The following is a 14,716-nucleotide window of genomic DNA, read 5'->3' as shown; positions in this document are numbered from 1 at the left end:
TACTTTCCGAAAGTACAGGAACCTTTTGGGTGGAGCTTGCAGCGCTGAACATTTCTGATTGGTCGAGTACTCGTAGCATTTGTGTTGTATTTATTTTCCGCCATTACCCGCCATGTTTGAAAATATGCAGCGGCAAACCAATTTATTTTCATAATAACTTCAAATCAAACTTGTATGTTATGCGGCGCAGTAGCCTACTTTTGGTTATAGCCTGTCAACGTCTTGGAATTATAACGTGTGCTCTTCTGTTCTTTTCTTGCTTTAGTATTCGTTTTTCTAGTTAGCCGTTGCTATATTGACTCAAAACGTTTCAACAGTTAAAGTGGGTTGCGATATTTCTGGATTTTCATTGTTGATGCTGTAAACCAAACTGAAGAATACCTTCGCATTTTTATCGTACAGAAAATAACACTTAATTCTTAGTAATCTTCCCTTTAGCTTTTTCAGACTGCCGTAATTTTACTCAATTTTACTGCCATTTTTCAATTCCACGAAAAGACCAGGAAGACTATGGACTCATTTATGGTGCATGGTTCGCATCTGGAGGGCACACTTCGCTGCTCGGCTAGCAGTAACTTCGAAGGAAAGCAAACGGTGGCTGTACCACTACTAATTTACATTTTCACGCAAGTCCGAGTTTACGTTCTATTCTTGTCAATTTGCGTTTAGCCTATATGGAATTGACGACGAGAAAGTAATAAAACAGCAAAATGTTTACAACGTGCGCATGTTTTCTGCTGTTAATGAATGTGTTTGAGAGGATATATGAAAATCAATAAATACAAAAGTAACCATATATAGTCATTGTTGGTAACCCGTTGTATATAAGTGGAATAAACCCCTCCGGGCTGTCCCGGTTATTAGAAAATAATGTAGGTTACTTCGGTGGTAGTATGGGGTTACAGAAGAAATCATATGACAGATGGACCGACGACAACGTCAGTGGGCTAATTTGCCTAATCTTCGCGGTACTTTAGACCCCGGTGGAAACGCAGACAACCATTGGCTGAAGGAACCTTTTAGTTCCTGGTAAAGTAGTTCCTGGGACTGAAAGTTCCGGGTAATTTTGGTGGAAACGCGGCTTTAGTCCCCTGTCTGCGGTAAGCAAGTGTGAGGAGGACAGGACTGTGAGCACACACACCGCAGGACTGTCACAGATTCCACACACCCCCCGCCAACCCCACCCCCCCCCCCACCCCCCCCCCCCCCCCCCCCCCCCCCCGATCGCCCCCCATTCCCCGCTCTGTCTGCACCTGCATGCACGTTACACTGTCGACGGTCCAGGTTTGAGAGCGGGGGGTTGGGGGAGGGGGGTAAAGAGTCGTGACTTGACACGATAGGGCCCCGCCCGCCCGCCGGCCCCCCCCCCCCAATTTACTGCTCTCTCTTGCCGCTAGAAGATAACCTAATATGAGAAGCCTCTCCGGCAAATGTAATTAGGTGTTATCAGCAGGAATCAGAGACAGCTGGAGGTACATGTGACTGAGGGGCAGCAGGGGCCGGGGCCCTTATGCTTCGGCCCCAGAAGGGCCCCCTTTCGTGGGGTGGAACTGGAGGGGGGGGGGGCATCCCACGGACCCCAGTAAAAGCAGGTCTCCTGCCTGTAGCCTCCAGACAGTGGAGCACGCAGACCCGCATCACACCACTGCAGCGCGTGACAAGGGTTTTGGAGGGACGGGGTGGGGCCTGGGAGGCCTGTTTGCGCATGTGATGGGTGTGGGGGCGGGATGGGGGGGAGGGCGGGGGGTGTGAGGCAGACGGCTCAGATGCGCAGCGACAGGCGGGGGGTCTCTGCGTGACGGTTTCCATGGCGGTGGCCACCGCGAGCGTCACCGAGGGCCCACGTCACGCCACTGCCTGCTTCCAAAAATAGCCTCCTCAAACAGGCCCCCCCCCCTCTCCCAAAGGGCCCGCTCCTTTAAATACAAACGAGGAGGTGGGGGGGGGGGGGGGGTTTGCAACAGAACGCGATTTCAGCCGCATTTCGCGGAAAAGGCCTGGCATATGGAGGAGCCCGGGAGCTGGGAGGATGACGGCAAAGCCGGCACAGCACCGTGAGCCCTGTTCCTCAAGACACGCGCCATAAAATCTCACAATGAAACTCCACAGATAAGCCACCCCCCCGGCCCCCCCAACCCCCCCAACCCCTTACTTTCGCTCAAATTGTACTCTTTTCACCACAGACAGGCAGGGAAAGAGGCGACTGAGTTCAGGCTCGATGATAAAAATCTAAATGCTGACTGCAAGCGTCTTTTCTGCCCCCTTATTAAACTTCAGGCCTCACGGAGGAAGGAGGCTTTTCAGCCCCTTGAAGAGTAGGTTCCTTGGAATTTATTATTAACTTTTTTTTCAAAATTCTAAGTCAGTGTTCTAGAACTGCGTTCAATTACCGGCAGTGATTGTGACATCAGCATTAGAATGTTCAGCTCAGAATATTCTAATCACATGTTTGTGTTTGTGATCTCACACCTAAAAAGATTGGAGTGTGTGAACCGCAGCGAGCGTATGCGCACAGCGCTCACACACACACGTACAGGGACACGCAGCGGCCACCTGCCTTTCCACTGTACTGACGTGTTCTTATACAGTACCTTCTCATACGCCTTTTTTTTTTTTTTTTTTGCTGACGCACCTGATCACAAATGTTGAGAAAGATATGAAATGATAACCGAGAAATCAGTCAAGCACATCAGTTAGGGGGAGACATTTCATTCCCCAGTGTACACTGCTCATCGCACGCAATGGGGGGGGGGGGGGGAGCAATGACGCATTTGTGACAAACACTAATTTACTGAGGCCTGCTTTTCACCAACAACATTAGATGAAGATGTGAAAATGTAAAAGAAAACCTACATCCATTTGTGCTGCTTTGTAACAGCACCTGCCCCTGATGTCAAAACAGCTCCGAATAAAACCGGGCTATGAAAACGGTGTATGTGAAGCACAAAGCCAAGCCAAACACACAAGGAGCGACATTTCAGTACTCACTGTTTAAAAACAGCACTCTTATTATGCTCCTGCTTTGCAGCTTCTTTCATTCATTCAGGCCAAATGTTTCATGCACACTGCTGCTCCATGGCGTACTGTGTATGCCTTGTTACCCTATCTGTCAAACAGTGTGAAATAATTAAGCAACCAACCAGATAATGGTCAGTTGCTTTTCAGAAATGTTCTTCATTTGATACGGGAATGAAATGAAGTCTTTTTAACAAAATATAAACAACCTTCAAGAGTACTTTTGAAATTTGGGATGAGTAAACAGGGTAAACAGATTTTCTGCACTGATTGATAAACTAAACCATCCCTAATAATTTTTTTCTGTAAGATACACTTGTGGTTTACTACCATTTTTTCATAAGATTTTTTCATAAGGCTCATGCCTAACACTGCTATGTACACCACATGGAAACAGAAACTGAATATTGCATTCCATGCGCCGATTCGTCCGTTTCCCCACAATGCTTAGCGGTCGCACAGTCTCACTCAGGCTTCATTCATACTCACAGAAAGCACTCGCTCGCGCAGCACGTGTCACGCTCAGCCTTTCCCGCTAGGCGGGACTGCAGCCCGCATGCACACATGCGCCGAAAGCTGCAGAACTGGGAAATGCGCATTCTAGGGATGCCGCACCTGCGCATGGCAGAGGCGCAGCAGATCCAAAGACCAATCAAGTCCTAGATGAGGTGAGAACCTGTATCACTGCTGGGCAAAAAAATGCATTGACGAGGCAAATTTGTGTCTGATTTACAACTGCAACCAACAGGCTGGCAAGATATCCATTTATGTAACAGTATGTAACATTCCTTTTCATTCTGGTTTGTGTTGTTTAGACATCTACTCCATTCCTAGCCTATGAGTAAACAACTCAAACAGGAATGAAAAGGTTAAGCTATTTAAAGAATTGCAATGTAGTCAATATCTTCCTGGGTATTGTCTTTTTTTGGCACAGTACTTGACAATACCATTGACAATAACATTGAAAGTGAAAATATTTTAATATAGTTTTGTTTTATTGAATGTCACTTGTAGTGCAGGTTTCAGCATAGCAGCATATCGAACCTATGGTTTTTGAGGTTGAGACAAGAGAATGTCCCCTACAGGAGACAAAAATGAATTGCTGGGCATTAGGAGGATATTTAGCCAACCTGTTGGTAACCAATGATAAATCAGGCACAGATTCAGCACCTGAATTAAAAAAAATAAAACACATGAATCACAATGAACAACCAGCTAAGTAGCAGTGTGTTTAGGCTGGACCGCATGCTGTTCAAAGTTTAGACTGAATCTGTGCTTTCATTCAAAAGATATTTTGTTTCTCATCTCAGCCTTGCATCTGTCTAAAGGGATAATGAGTTCCGTGACATTAGCACGAGTGTCCCTGGGAAGACGTGGCGCTCCGACTCAAGCTGGACGATGCCAAGCGTGAGGCATGAATGAGCAGAAAGCACTAACTGACTCAGCCGACGGTGCCAAACAGCCAGTCTCTCATCTGTGTCCCTACACGGCCCTGCTGGCAGCCGCATCACAAAGGCAGGCGGAGCCAAGGGTCTTCAGTGACCAATGACGGACAGCTACAAGTGCCTCCTTCCACGGAGACCTGCTACTGTGCTACCAAGCTGGCTGTCCTTTACAGTCCCTTTCAGGGCCACAGTCGTAACTGCCATCCGCATGCGCGCACACACACACAGTTAGAGTCTATGTAACGGGCAGACTCCAGGCCGAGCAGCAGGAGTGTCTGTGTGTGTGTGTGGGGGGGGGGGGGGTGAGCTTTTTAGCGTGGCTCAGTAATAAAGGCAGAGCCGAGCTGCTGCCCTGTGATGTCATCGGTGCCATGGCGACAGAATGTGCAGCCTGTCCTGGAAAGGCTCATTGGTGGTGGGCCTAGAAGTGGCCTGACGGGACCTCTGAACCGCTCCCTCTCGCCACACACACCCTCTCTAATTAATGTGACTGATCCCAGCACTGCAGTGACAAGGCCCCCCTCAGGCTCCAGAACCGACTCACGCCATTAGCTTGCGCTAGAAAAGAGCACAGGGGCGTTACCCTGTCACGATGATGCAATAACTCTGACCAGTAATCTTGGAATCCTTTTCAAAAGCTTCCCTGAGCTCTACCACCAGTGTGGAAGTGATAATTGCATCACACACCAAACAGCTGTTTATTACTGAATGTATTAAATGCACAACAGTCACTAAACTGCATACAGTAGCTCCTATACATAATACAACTGCATAATCCTATCCATGCAGCTTTACCCTCAATGGATTAACACAAACACGGTACAAGAGGGCAGGCACAAATAACTGCAGCCTGTTGTTGGCAAATATAGGCAAAATATTTAGAAAAGTATTTGAAAAGTCACACATTCTGGCCTGAGTTAATACAACTGAGTTAAAGGCTCACGTCACAGTGCCTCGAAGAGTACATTCATTCGAACAGAACCCTCTACATTATGCGTGCGACTGCACCCCTTTGAAAAGAGCATTTTGGGGCGGCAGGGTAGCTCACTAGGCAAAATCCCAGCCTTTGGTCTCAGAGGTAACCGTGGCAGGCAGCCCCCTGCAGAACGAGGCAAGTGTGGGGCAGGGCTGGTTAAAAAGCTGATGGCCTCTTGCGTTGAGCAGCAGGGGCTCTCCCCACCGAGCTCCCCAGCATCAGAGCTCTCTCCCCTGGCTGACGCCAGCAGACAGCAGCCTGGACGCTCGGCCTGTTTGACGCTCAACAGGAACGCTCGTTTGAGCCGAGGCCAATCCCGTAGCGGCGCCTACCGGGTTATTCTTCAAGCTGGGCAGCAGTTTCTCTGCGCCGCCATTTTGGGAGCTGCACAGAGGAGCCGCCACCCTAAACTAACTGCGATTGCATCAATTTCTGTTTAAAAATGATTCACCGTCACCCACGATTACCCATCCTGACAAAAACAAAAACTTTCATACCTAAACCGGAGGGAAAGAGACCCGAAATAAGTCAGACAGAAAAAAGATTCAGAAAACATTCTGTTAAAAATCCCTTTTCTTATTTTTATTTTTTTTTGTTACTACCCATTCATTTCTGCCTCTTTAAATTAATCAATTGGGTAATGTAGCTACACTGTAAAAGGGAAGGAAATGGAGCAAACGGTGAACTGGGGCTGTGATGATGATGCTGAAGAGCACGTGATGTTTAGTTTCATCAGACAAAGCGGCCCTTTCAATCCGTCGCTTTCCCTCCGCCACCATAACATTTCATAACTGCCTCTGCACAAACGCGGACAGCTGAGCTTCCCGGAAAACGTTCTGACCTGTGTTGACTCAATATGCAGCGACACAATAATGTAAGCTCTGTTAAATACAATTCATGGCAAAATGACACAGCTAGTCATGAACACACACTTCCCACACTGTGGAACTGGTGAATCTCCATCTGGCAAAATATTTTGCAAAGTATTCCAGTGATATATTCACACAAAATAAATGATCATATAAAACATATTAAGGGTGCCCGGGAAAGCAAAGGTTTGTTTTTAGTACTTTATGATTCATACTTTCATACTTCCAACGGCACAGGTCCAAGGTATCCATTTTGATGGAGACGGAGAATGTTCTATTTTTTGGATATTTTGGCAGACAGCAGGAATTGTGCTCTCAGGATAATATTTTTCTCATGCAAGCTGCACTGTAAGGAATGGACAGTGATTATGTTTTAGCCCGGTGATAAAATTATACAAACTTTACTTTTCGACTTCTTCAAAAGGAAACCAGGTCAAAATTCAAAAGCCTTATCTGTACAACAGATAAACTGACATCCGGTGTGCACATTCTGACTTTCTGTTTTTTAAGTAAATAAAAAGACAGATTATAAATGAAATATGATTATTACTTAACTAATAGCCATTATCTCTGAACATGTAACCACCAGTCCATCATTGTTTCTGAGAGATATGTCTCAGCCTGTCCCCTGTAACACGGCTCATTCTCACAGAAGCAAAGACATTTGTTCCCACATCTTGTATCTTTTTTTGTCACAGCTCATACAGAGAGACTGTACAGCTCATGCAGGGAGACTGCACAGCTCATAAAGACTGCACAGCTCATACAGACTGCACAGCTCATGCAGGGAGACTGCACATCTCAAAGACTGCACAGCTCATACAGAGAGAATGTACAGCTCATGCAGAGAGACTGTACAGCTCATGCAGAGAGACTGCACATCTCATAAACACTGCACAGCTCATACTAGAGACTGCATGGCTCATAAAGACTGCACAGCCTGTACAGACTGCACAGCTCATACAGAGAGACTGTACAGCTCATGCAGGGAGACTGCACATCTCATAAAGACTGCACAGCTCATACAGAGAGACTGTACAGCTCATGCAGGGAGACTGCACATCTCATAAAGACTGCACAGCTCATACTAGAGACTGCATAGCTCATAAAGATTGCACAGCCCATACAGACTGCACAGCTCATGCAGGGAGATTGCACAGCTCATACAGACTTCACAGCTCATATAGACTGCACAGCTCATGCAGAGAGAGACTGGGAACGAGCCGCTGCTTGCTCCTGCCCGCCGTCTTCAACTGGCTCAACCTGAGCTGGAGGTTTTCAGTCATGAGAGACCGGTGTGGGTGTGGTCGCCCGCTGAGAAGGCGTGGCCCAGCCGGTCTTCATCCTCCTACGGATTACCACAGCCACAGGCTCCACTCCCAGTTCATATGAAGACTAGGGTGGTGCCTGACCATTGTATTCAGAATGATGTGGCAGAATGCTCCACACCACCCCGTAATATACTATAGTTCACAGATAAACATACATTTAAAATACTGCCATGTAGACAGCATGGCTCTGAGCTGGGGCCTAACCACATAAAACATGATTTTTCTTTTTAAGGGAGCATGAAAATGTAACTAAGCTAGTCAATCAGTCACTCGTGCTTGAGTAAAATTCTTTTGTCCAAGAGTATGAAGCTTTTTTTTGTATCATTTAAAGACAAAAAAGATACCTTCGGTGCCTAAACAAAGAAGAAAAGCTCATTTTGAGTCTTCAAGGTTAGATCGCCACCACACTTTATCTAGCGGTCAAAACTGTATATAGTCTTCTCTTTTAGGCTGATCCAAAATGCAGCCTCGGAGTTTCTAGATTGAAGGCTTTGGAATGACCTTCCTCAGTACGTGCCGGAGGTATCTACCGTTGCCTCTAATTCGACCTCCATTCCCAACAATTCACAAACAGCCCGTACCCGATTTGCGCTGTTCTCAAGCCATGGCCTGAAAACTGTATGTCTATTGAAAAGTGCTGCGTGAGGACTTTTTTTGTAAACGGCGGCATAAAAAAATAAAAATGAAAAACAGTTGATTGATTGATTCTATTCGAAGAGTAAAGCACCGTGATGTACAAATTCACCCCGGGGACTAGGACACCACTCAATCACACAGTGCTTAGCGACTCCGAATCAATTTCGGGTTTTTTATCGATGAGTGCCAAGCAGAGGCAGTGGGTGCCATTTTCTAAACCACTTGTGTAATCTAGCCCGAAGCCTGAACCCAAGGCCCTCCAGTTAACCACATGTAACCACGAGGCCTTGCAAATCAGGTGGACAGTTAAAGCACAGAAGTGCAGTGCAGGCTTTAACAGCTGCAGGCCCACCCCATCAGATCAACATCACAGCCAGTCAATCAGCCAGTCAATCAACATGGCAGCCATGCTGTTCAGCCATCTTGTTCAGCCAGTTCTGCGGCATTGCCAGAATTCCTCCCGCTTTAACTCAAAAGAGGCATAAACCTGCTGTGATGATGCTTCGATTTTCACACAGGAATCATGTTTATAAACTGAATCAAAGCATGACATGAACCAAATTACGGTTTTTTTTGAAGGCTTATTTTCTATAACCCGACTTCCAGCAGAAACTATTTACATTTTTCTGACATAAAACAAGTCTCTTGGAAGACAAAAACATGTTGCGGTGAAAATATTTTTAAAATATTATTAATTTCATGGTTAATGAATTTCCCTTGAGCAACACATTTCAGCACAGTAGAATATATGGTTCTTGAGATTAAGACCAAAGACTCACATCTCCTACAGGTGATGCCGGATCTTAGGGGGATAAGGAAATAGCATTCACTCTATGGCAAAATGATTTCCTGGATTAGAATATCTAAGAAGCTACATTAATAAACAAAACACATTTGTGCAGATAAAAAGATATGTTGGCATTACATTGACTGGTTTGACATTGTTATATCTATGAGATATATGGTATTTGGGGGAGATATGAGGTATATGGTTGCCAACAGAACAACAGCTTTCACTGATAAACAGCAGGTTGGAATGGTGTGAACATTTTAGCTTGATCATTATATATAAAATGTCTGTTTTCTAGTGTATCCTGATAAAAGTTGTTATGAAGCTGCTAAAGTTTTAAAGCGAGCAAACTGCAATCAGGCAAGGCCCACACAAAGACAGGGATCTCACGGCAAGTTTTGGGCTGGCCAGTGGCCACGATATCTGCTCTTGTGAGCACCTCCTGAATTTCTTGAAGGTCAGAGAGTCAAATAAAACGACACTGAGTACCAAGTTTAGCTCGCCAAAGCTTACAAGAAGGACTGTACTAGACCACTAGAAAACATACCACTCCAGCACATTCTATATAAGTCTACCTACTGTGTGTACTTGTCTGCTTTTCCTTCTGTTCTCGCCAATTCTCTTCATAAACAAAAGCCATGACTGCCAGTTCTAACCTGGTAAATCTCCACGTAGCTTCTAAATACCAATTTTGTTAGTCATTATACAATTACCTTGCTAAACTCTTGGTACATCAGGGAAGGACACACTTTAGCAAATATGATTATCTTTCCAGATGCTTCATACGCATTTCCCAGTAGTCTCACTCACACTATTAAATCTAAAGCAGAACATTTTGGTACGCTGCATTTGCTCTCAATAGAGACTTTACTGAATTAGAAACTGTGTAATCAAACCTGTCGCATCCTGAGTTGTACTTATTTTACTCACTGTCAGATATACTTGTCCAGCCTGGCATCTGAGAGCAGCTTGGTCTATAGTGATTGAACACTGGGCTGTCAGAGGACGTAGATGCGTACAGAGAAAGGCGGTACTGGCGGCTAATGGTACTGGTGGCTAACATGCTTCACTGTTAAACAAGACCAGGTTAAAACCTAGTATATGGCTGGACCTGACACACGTGATCCGGCCGGCTAATGGCGTAACTTCATCACTTGCTCAGTCACTCACTCAGTCACAGACATTCATGTTTGTAGGGCTGGCCCCCGCTGTTGCGGTCCAGCCAAAAAGGATTTTTTTTTTCTTGAATTAAGTCGGTAATGACACCATGTTTTGTGTAGTCTACTGGAATTTAAATTGTTCACAAATTCTCTGCGATATTGTTACAATGAAACTTATTCTTTTAATAAGCAAAATGATTGCTTCATGTACTCTCAAAACCTACAAAGATTTTTTAGGAAAACTGTAAAATTCCATTTTATCCTTTAATTGTAAGACTCCGCTGTTTTGGTTGTGAAATGACACTAACAAATACAATTCCAGCCAGGTTAGAGTAAAATAAAGATGGAAATAAATACAGCATCGGTGGATCGTGTAAAAACAGTGCTAAACCTGTGACAGATCACACCTGGCATGAGTCTGTGGCCTGTCGTTTACATTTAACGTCATTTGCAAACTATGTGCAAGACAACGGGGACTAAAAACGGACACGCAGAGGACAACCATGAGGACACGCTGAATCTGCGGCTAATCGATAAACCAGGCGCCCGCCGACGTTTCTTTTCCATAGCCGCCCGAGAATAAAATAAATAAATAAATAAATAAAACTGCCAGTGGGCAGGAGGAAAGCGAAGCCGCCAACGCCAATCTACATTCAGTGCTCATCAGCGTGTCCCTCTCGCACAGTGCGACTCTGTGTTAGCGCACACAGCGGAGGGAGACACTGCCCTCCTTTCATATCGGGACGCCGCGCCAGGCCGCAGATGCCGGCTCAACACGGCGCCATTGTGGACCCCCCGGTTTCCTTATTCATCCATTGTCTACGGGGAAACAGAGCAAGCTGAAGTAGACAGCGGAGAGACTTGGTGAGCCCCTAACCGTGGAGCCCTTAACAACAAGCCGCAGATAGACAGACAATAATATGGTAAAAGCCATTATTTGTTCATTTAGCTGGGACAGATCCACAATGAATGAGTGACATGCAGTGCCTACATCAAGACAACATTCTTGGGATTATCATGCTCAAGCGAAAGGCCCCAAGCGTATATTTTATCTACCTGTAACGGCCATCACGCCTTTAGAGTTAGATAAACTATAAACAGCTAAACAAAATCATTCGTGATTCTTTCTTTTTTACTTCGGGTGACTTTCTCAGACATGATAATCGTCACAGACAGGGCGAGCTGAAGGGAGGTATTGTAATGAAGGCAGTTTCCCCCAACTGTGACAAACTGTGCGTGCTCAGTGGCGGAGGTGGAGACCCACAGCTGCTGTTCTACAAACAGAATGAAGGTGACAGTCAAGGGCATTCATATAATTAGAAAAATTTTTATATAATTAAGATCGCAGAAATTCAAAGAGGTGACGGATTTCAACGAGCCCGGGAGGCGGGTCAGGACATCCAAATACGAGTCGCGGTCGGAATCCGTTCCCCTTGCAACTTCGGGGAGCACAAAGAGTCGTGTTGTTTGTACACACGCTCAAGGGGAGGGCACCCGGGCGTCTGTCACATGAACGGCTCGGACTCCGTAACATCGCTTTAATTAGCAGCCTGAGCACCGGCAGGCCAGAAACTTTACAATGCTGATAGCTAATCAAGGTATACAAATCCACTTCTTCTTCTTCGAGGCTAACAATACAATCGACCTGTTCCGTCGGAAGTGTACAGCATCTCACTAAAAGGAGGACCTTTATGATGAAATCTGTTCAACGGTAAACCTGCTCATTTTTTCCCCTCGCCTACTGTATGACGGTAGGGAAAGAGGAGATTGATGACGGACGTCCGGAGTTTGAGCCACTCTGAGGTGAACCACCCGCAGTCCCCTTCTGTGCTGGTCACACTGAGCTGAATGTGGAGATCAAAGCTGACAGCATAAAGAAGCCAGGGCAGGCAGGCCTCACAGAGGGCTGAACTACAGCATGATGTCCGTGTGATCGCATCTCTTACAGAGTCACCGGCTTCCCAGAACAGCAAGGTCATGACCTTCGCCCCTGGCATTTATTCTTCTTTTTAAATTTTTTTTAAAGGCCACTGCTTTAGCATCTTATGAGATCACATCACTCACATTTGTCCCTTAGGTGGGGGCTGTAAGTAAGCCCCCCCCTTCACCCTTTTCACTGTAAAGCACCCTTAAGGTTGTGAAAAGTGCGCTATAAATGCAATCAATCACATGATATTAATAGGCATTACTCACAGGTATTAATAGCAGAGACGCTGAGAAAAATCAATGAAACCTCAGACTCAGATCTCCGTAATCTTATGTTGAACGACTCAATAAATACGCCCTATTTAACTAAACTCCCCCAGGTTCCCCAGGTCAGGTGTGGGCTATGCTGCGTGAACACCTCGGCTTGCCGCTTTACACTACCGTCGTTTAGGCAACCACCCCTCTGCTAACTGTTTTCCTGGGCGGAACCCTGAATCAAGCTCATCATCATCATCATCATCACCATTACAGATGCTCAAACTGTTGCAAACTTGTCAACAGAGGCCACCGCAAAGCAAATAAATTCAAGGAAACCCCAAAAACGTTTTGCGTTGGATTTTTCCTCCGTCTAATTTGGATTCACCACTCTTGACACTGATGATGGTACAACAGATCTGCGGCATTGAGAAAATGCAGTACCTTGGGGGCTATAAATAATACACAGAGAAAGACTGGAGAGCAAAGGTACAGAGGGAGGTGTGCAGCAGGGAAATTGATTAGCCTCAGTATCAGTCTGAAGGACAATCAAACTTGCCGCCCAGAAGGTGACATCCTATTTCTGCAAACTCAACAAGACTCAGCTGAGACCTCTGTCCCTCGTCCACTCATACAGCACCTCTATCTAAATCATATAAAGTAGACTATGAAAATATGACCGCATATACTCAGACCTGAAATGACTCTATGTTTCATACGTGCAAACATTCTTTAAAACACGCGCGCGCGCACACACACACACACACACACACAGACACAAACATTAGTTGAAACGAGTGTTTCGCTGTCATTATTATATGCATATCCAAATGTAATGAGGGACGGCACGAGCCACATAGCTCTGAGGAAGACCCAGTATTCGCTCTGAGGCAAAAGTAATATGTACGATGTCTCCTGTTATTAATTACACACTGATCACAATATCCTATAGGCTAATGTTTAATTATCATTGTTACTTATTGCTGAGACTAAATACAATTTAGCGAGCATTTTTCCAGACACTAAGCATACTCCCGGAAACGACACTGTTAAATTGGCACATAATTTATCACCAACACAGTTCGCTAAATTTAACTATTTAGCCTAGTATATAACTGCAACTGCTTGTTGTCTTAAATAAAAAACATGATTAAAGTGATACATCGTTATCAAATGCATATACTGCAAAATTAACACTAAAACAAAGGGTCTAAAATTGCATTTGGCGTTTATGGCCGGCGTGCCATAAACGTATCATGTCCCTACTCATAAGAGTTGGCCATATTTACATTTAATCCACAACAATCGTAACGCGTAGCTATTGTTTCGATCACTTGCTGTATACGCGCAACACATTCACCAAGTAGGATAAAACGCCACTGACATCCAGTTCCACTGAAAATTGTAATTATTTCACTTTAATTCCAAATACAGCCAGCTCGTACTGTTCCGTCTGAACACTTACCTGGTTTAGAGCGTCACCGTGAGTACTGGTGGACTTTCTGTAAACCCGTAGAGTGGTATAAGGGACCTTTACGATACTTGAACCAAGCTGTACTTCGACACCTTAACTGACAATTTTGAGCTGCTTACAGTCTTCGAAACTGGAAACGTGTTCGTGAGCTCTTTGAAAACCTTTCTTAATATTTATGCCCTTCTCAGACTGCGTTGCATGCTCTCGTTTATTTCACACTTCTATCAACTGTACTCGCTTCACCGGCTGGACAGGAGAGACGACCTTTCACTCCGCTCCGCCTAAAGACACGGAATGGTGGGAACGGTGGAGGTTTTCATCCGTTCATCTTTTCTGTTCCACATCCTGGGCGCCCTCTGTCTGTGAATGCGTGTGAATTGAATCAACATTTCCCCCAACCACAAAGCCCCGTATAACTGTCAACAGTTGCATTTACGAAACTGCAGCTATTATTTTGTAGCGGTTTGAAGACAGTATGTAAATGAAACAAAAAATAAAACTTTTTTGACCAGGGTTTGTGGCATCTACGCAAATGAGTCAAGTGGATTTTGTTTGTTTGGGTTTCCTTTTCGTATAACAAAAATGCTACGTAGTGTGTAATCTTTGATAAGCTCTGTCATTAAAGAATTAGAATAGAAAAATAATTACATTTTAACAGTTGACGAGCCAGCGATACCCGGTGGAACTTTCGCAGGTGTGAACATCAAGTAAGCAGTCTCCCTGACAGTCAGCGTGCCTTATAGCATGAAGAGCCACTTAGAATAATTATCCCATAACGTCTTTACAACTGTCACAATAAAAACCCACCTTCTTCATCAAGGGAACCCTAAATCTGTCGC

At 45.1% G+C, this 14,716-nt stretch overlaps 1 protein-coding gene across 1 annotated transcript in view; it reads right to left on the bottom strand.

Moving 5' to 3' along the window:
* Positions 1 to 14,371, bottom strand: part of gng12a (guanine nucleotide binding protein (G protein), gamma 12a) — a 59,041-nt gene extending 44,670 nt beyond the window's left edge. Inside the window, exon 1 of the mRNA XM_064341815.1 lies at positions 13,869 to 14,371. The gene's annotated coding sequence lies outside the window, so the exon portion shown is untranslated. The remainder of the gene's footprint in view (positions 1 to 13,868) is intronic.
* Positions 14,372 to 14,716: the final 345 nt, after the last annotated feature.

The sequence above is a fragment of the Anguilla rostrata genome, chromosome 6 (genome assembly GCF_018555375.3).
Source record: "Anguilla rostrata isolate EN2019 chromosome 6, ASM1855537v3, whole genome shotgun sequence".
In the NCBI taxonomy this organism is placed as follows: domain Eukaryota; kingdom Metazoa; phylum Chordata; class Actinopteri; order Anguilliformes; family Anguillidae; genus Anguilla; species Anguilla rostrata.
The sequence above is the reverse complement of the archived record's forward strand: the minus strand, read 5'-3'. Positions and strand labels throughout refer to the sequence as shown.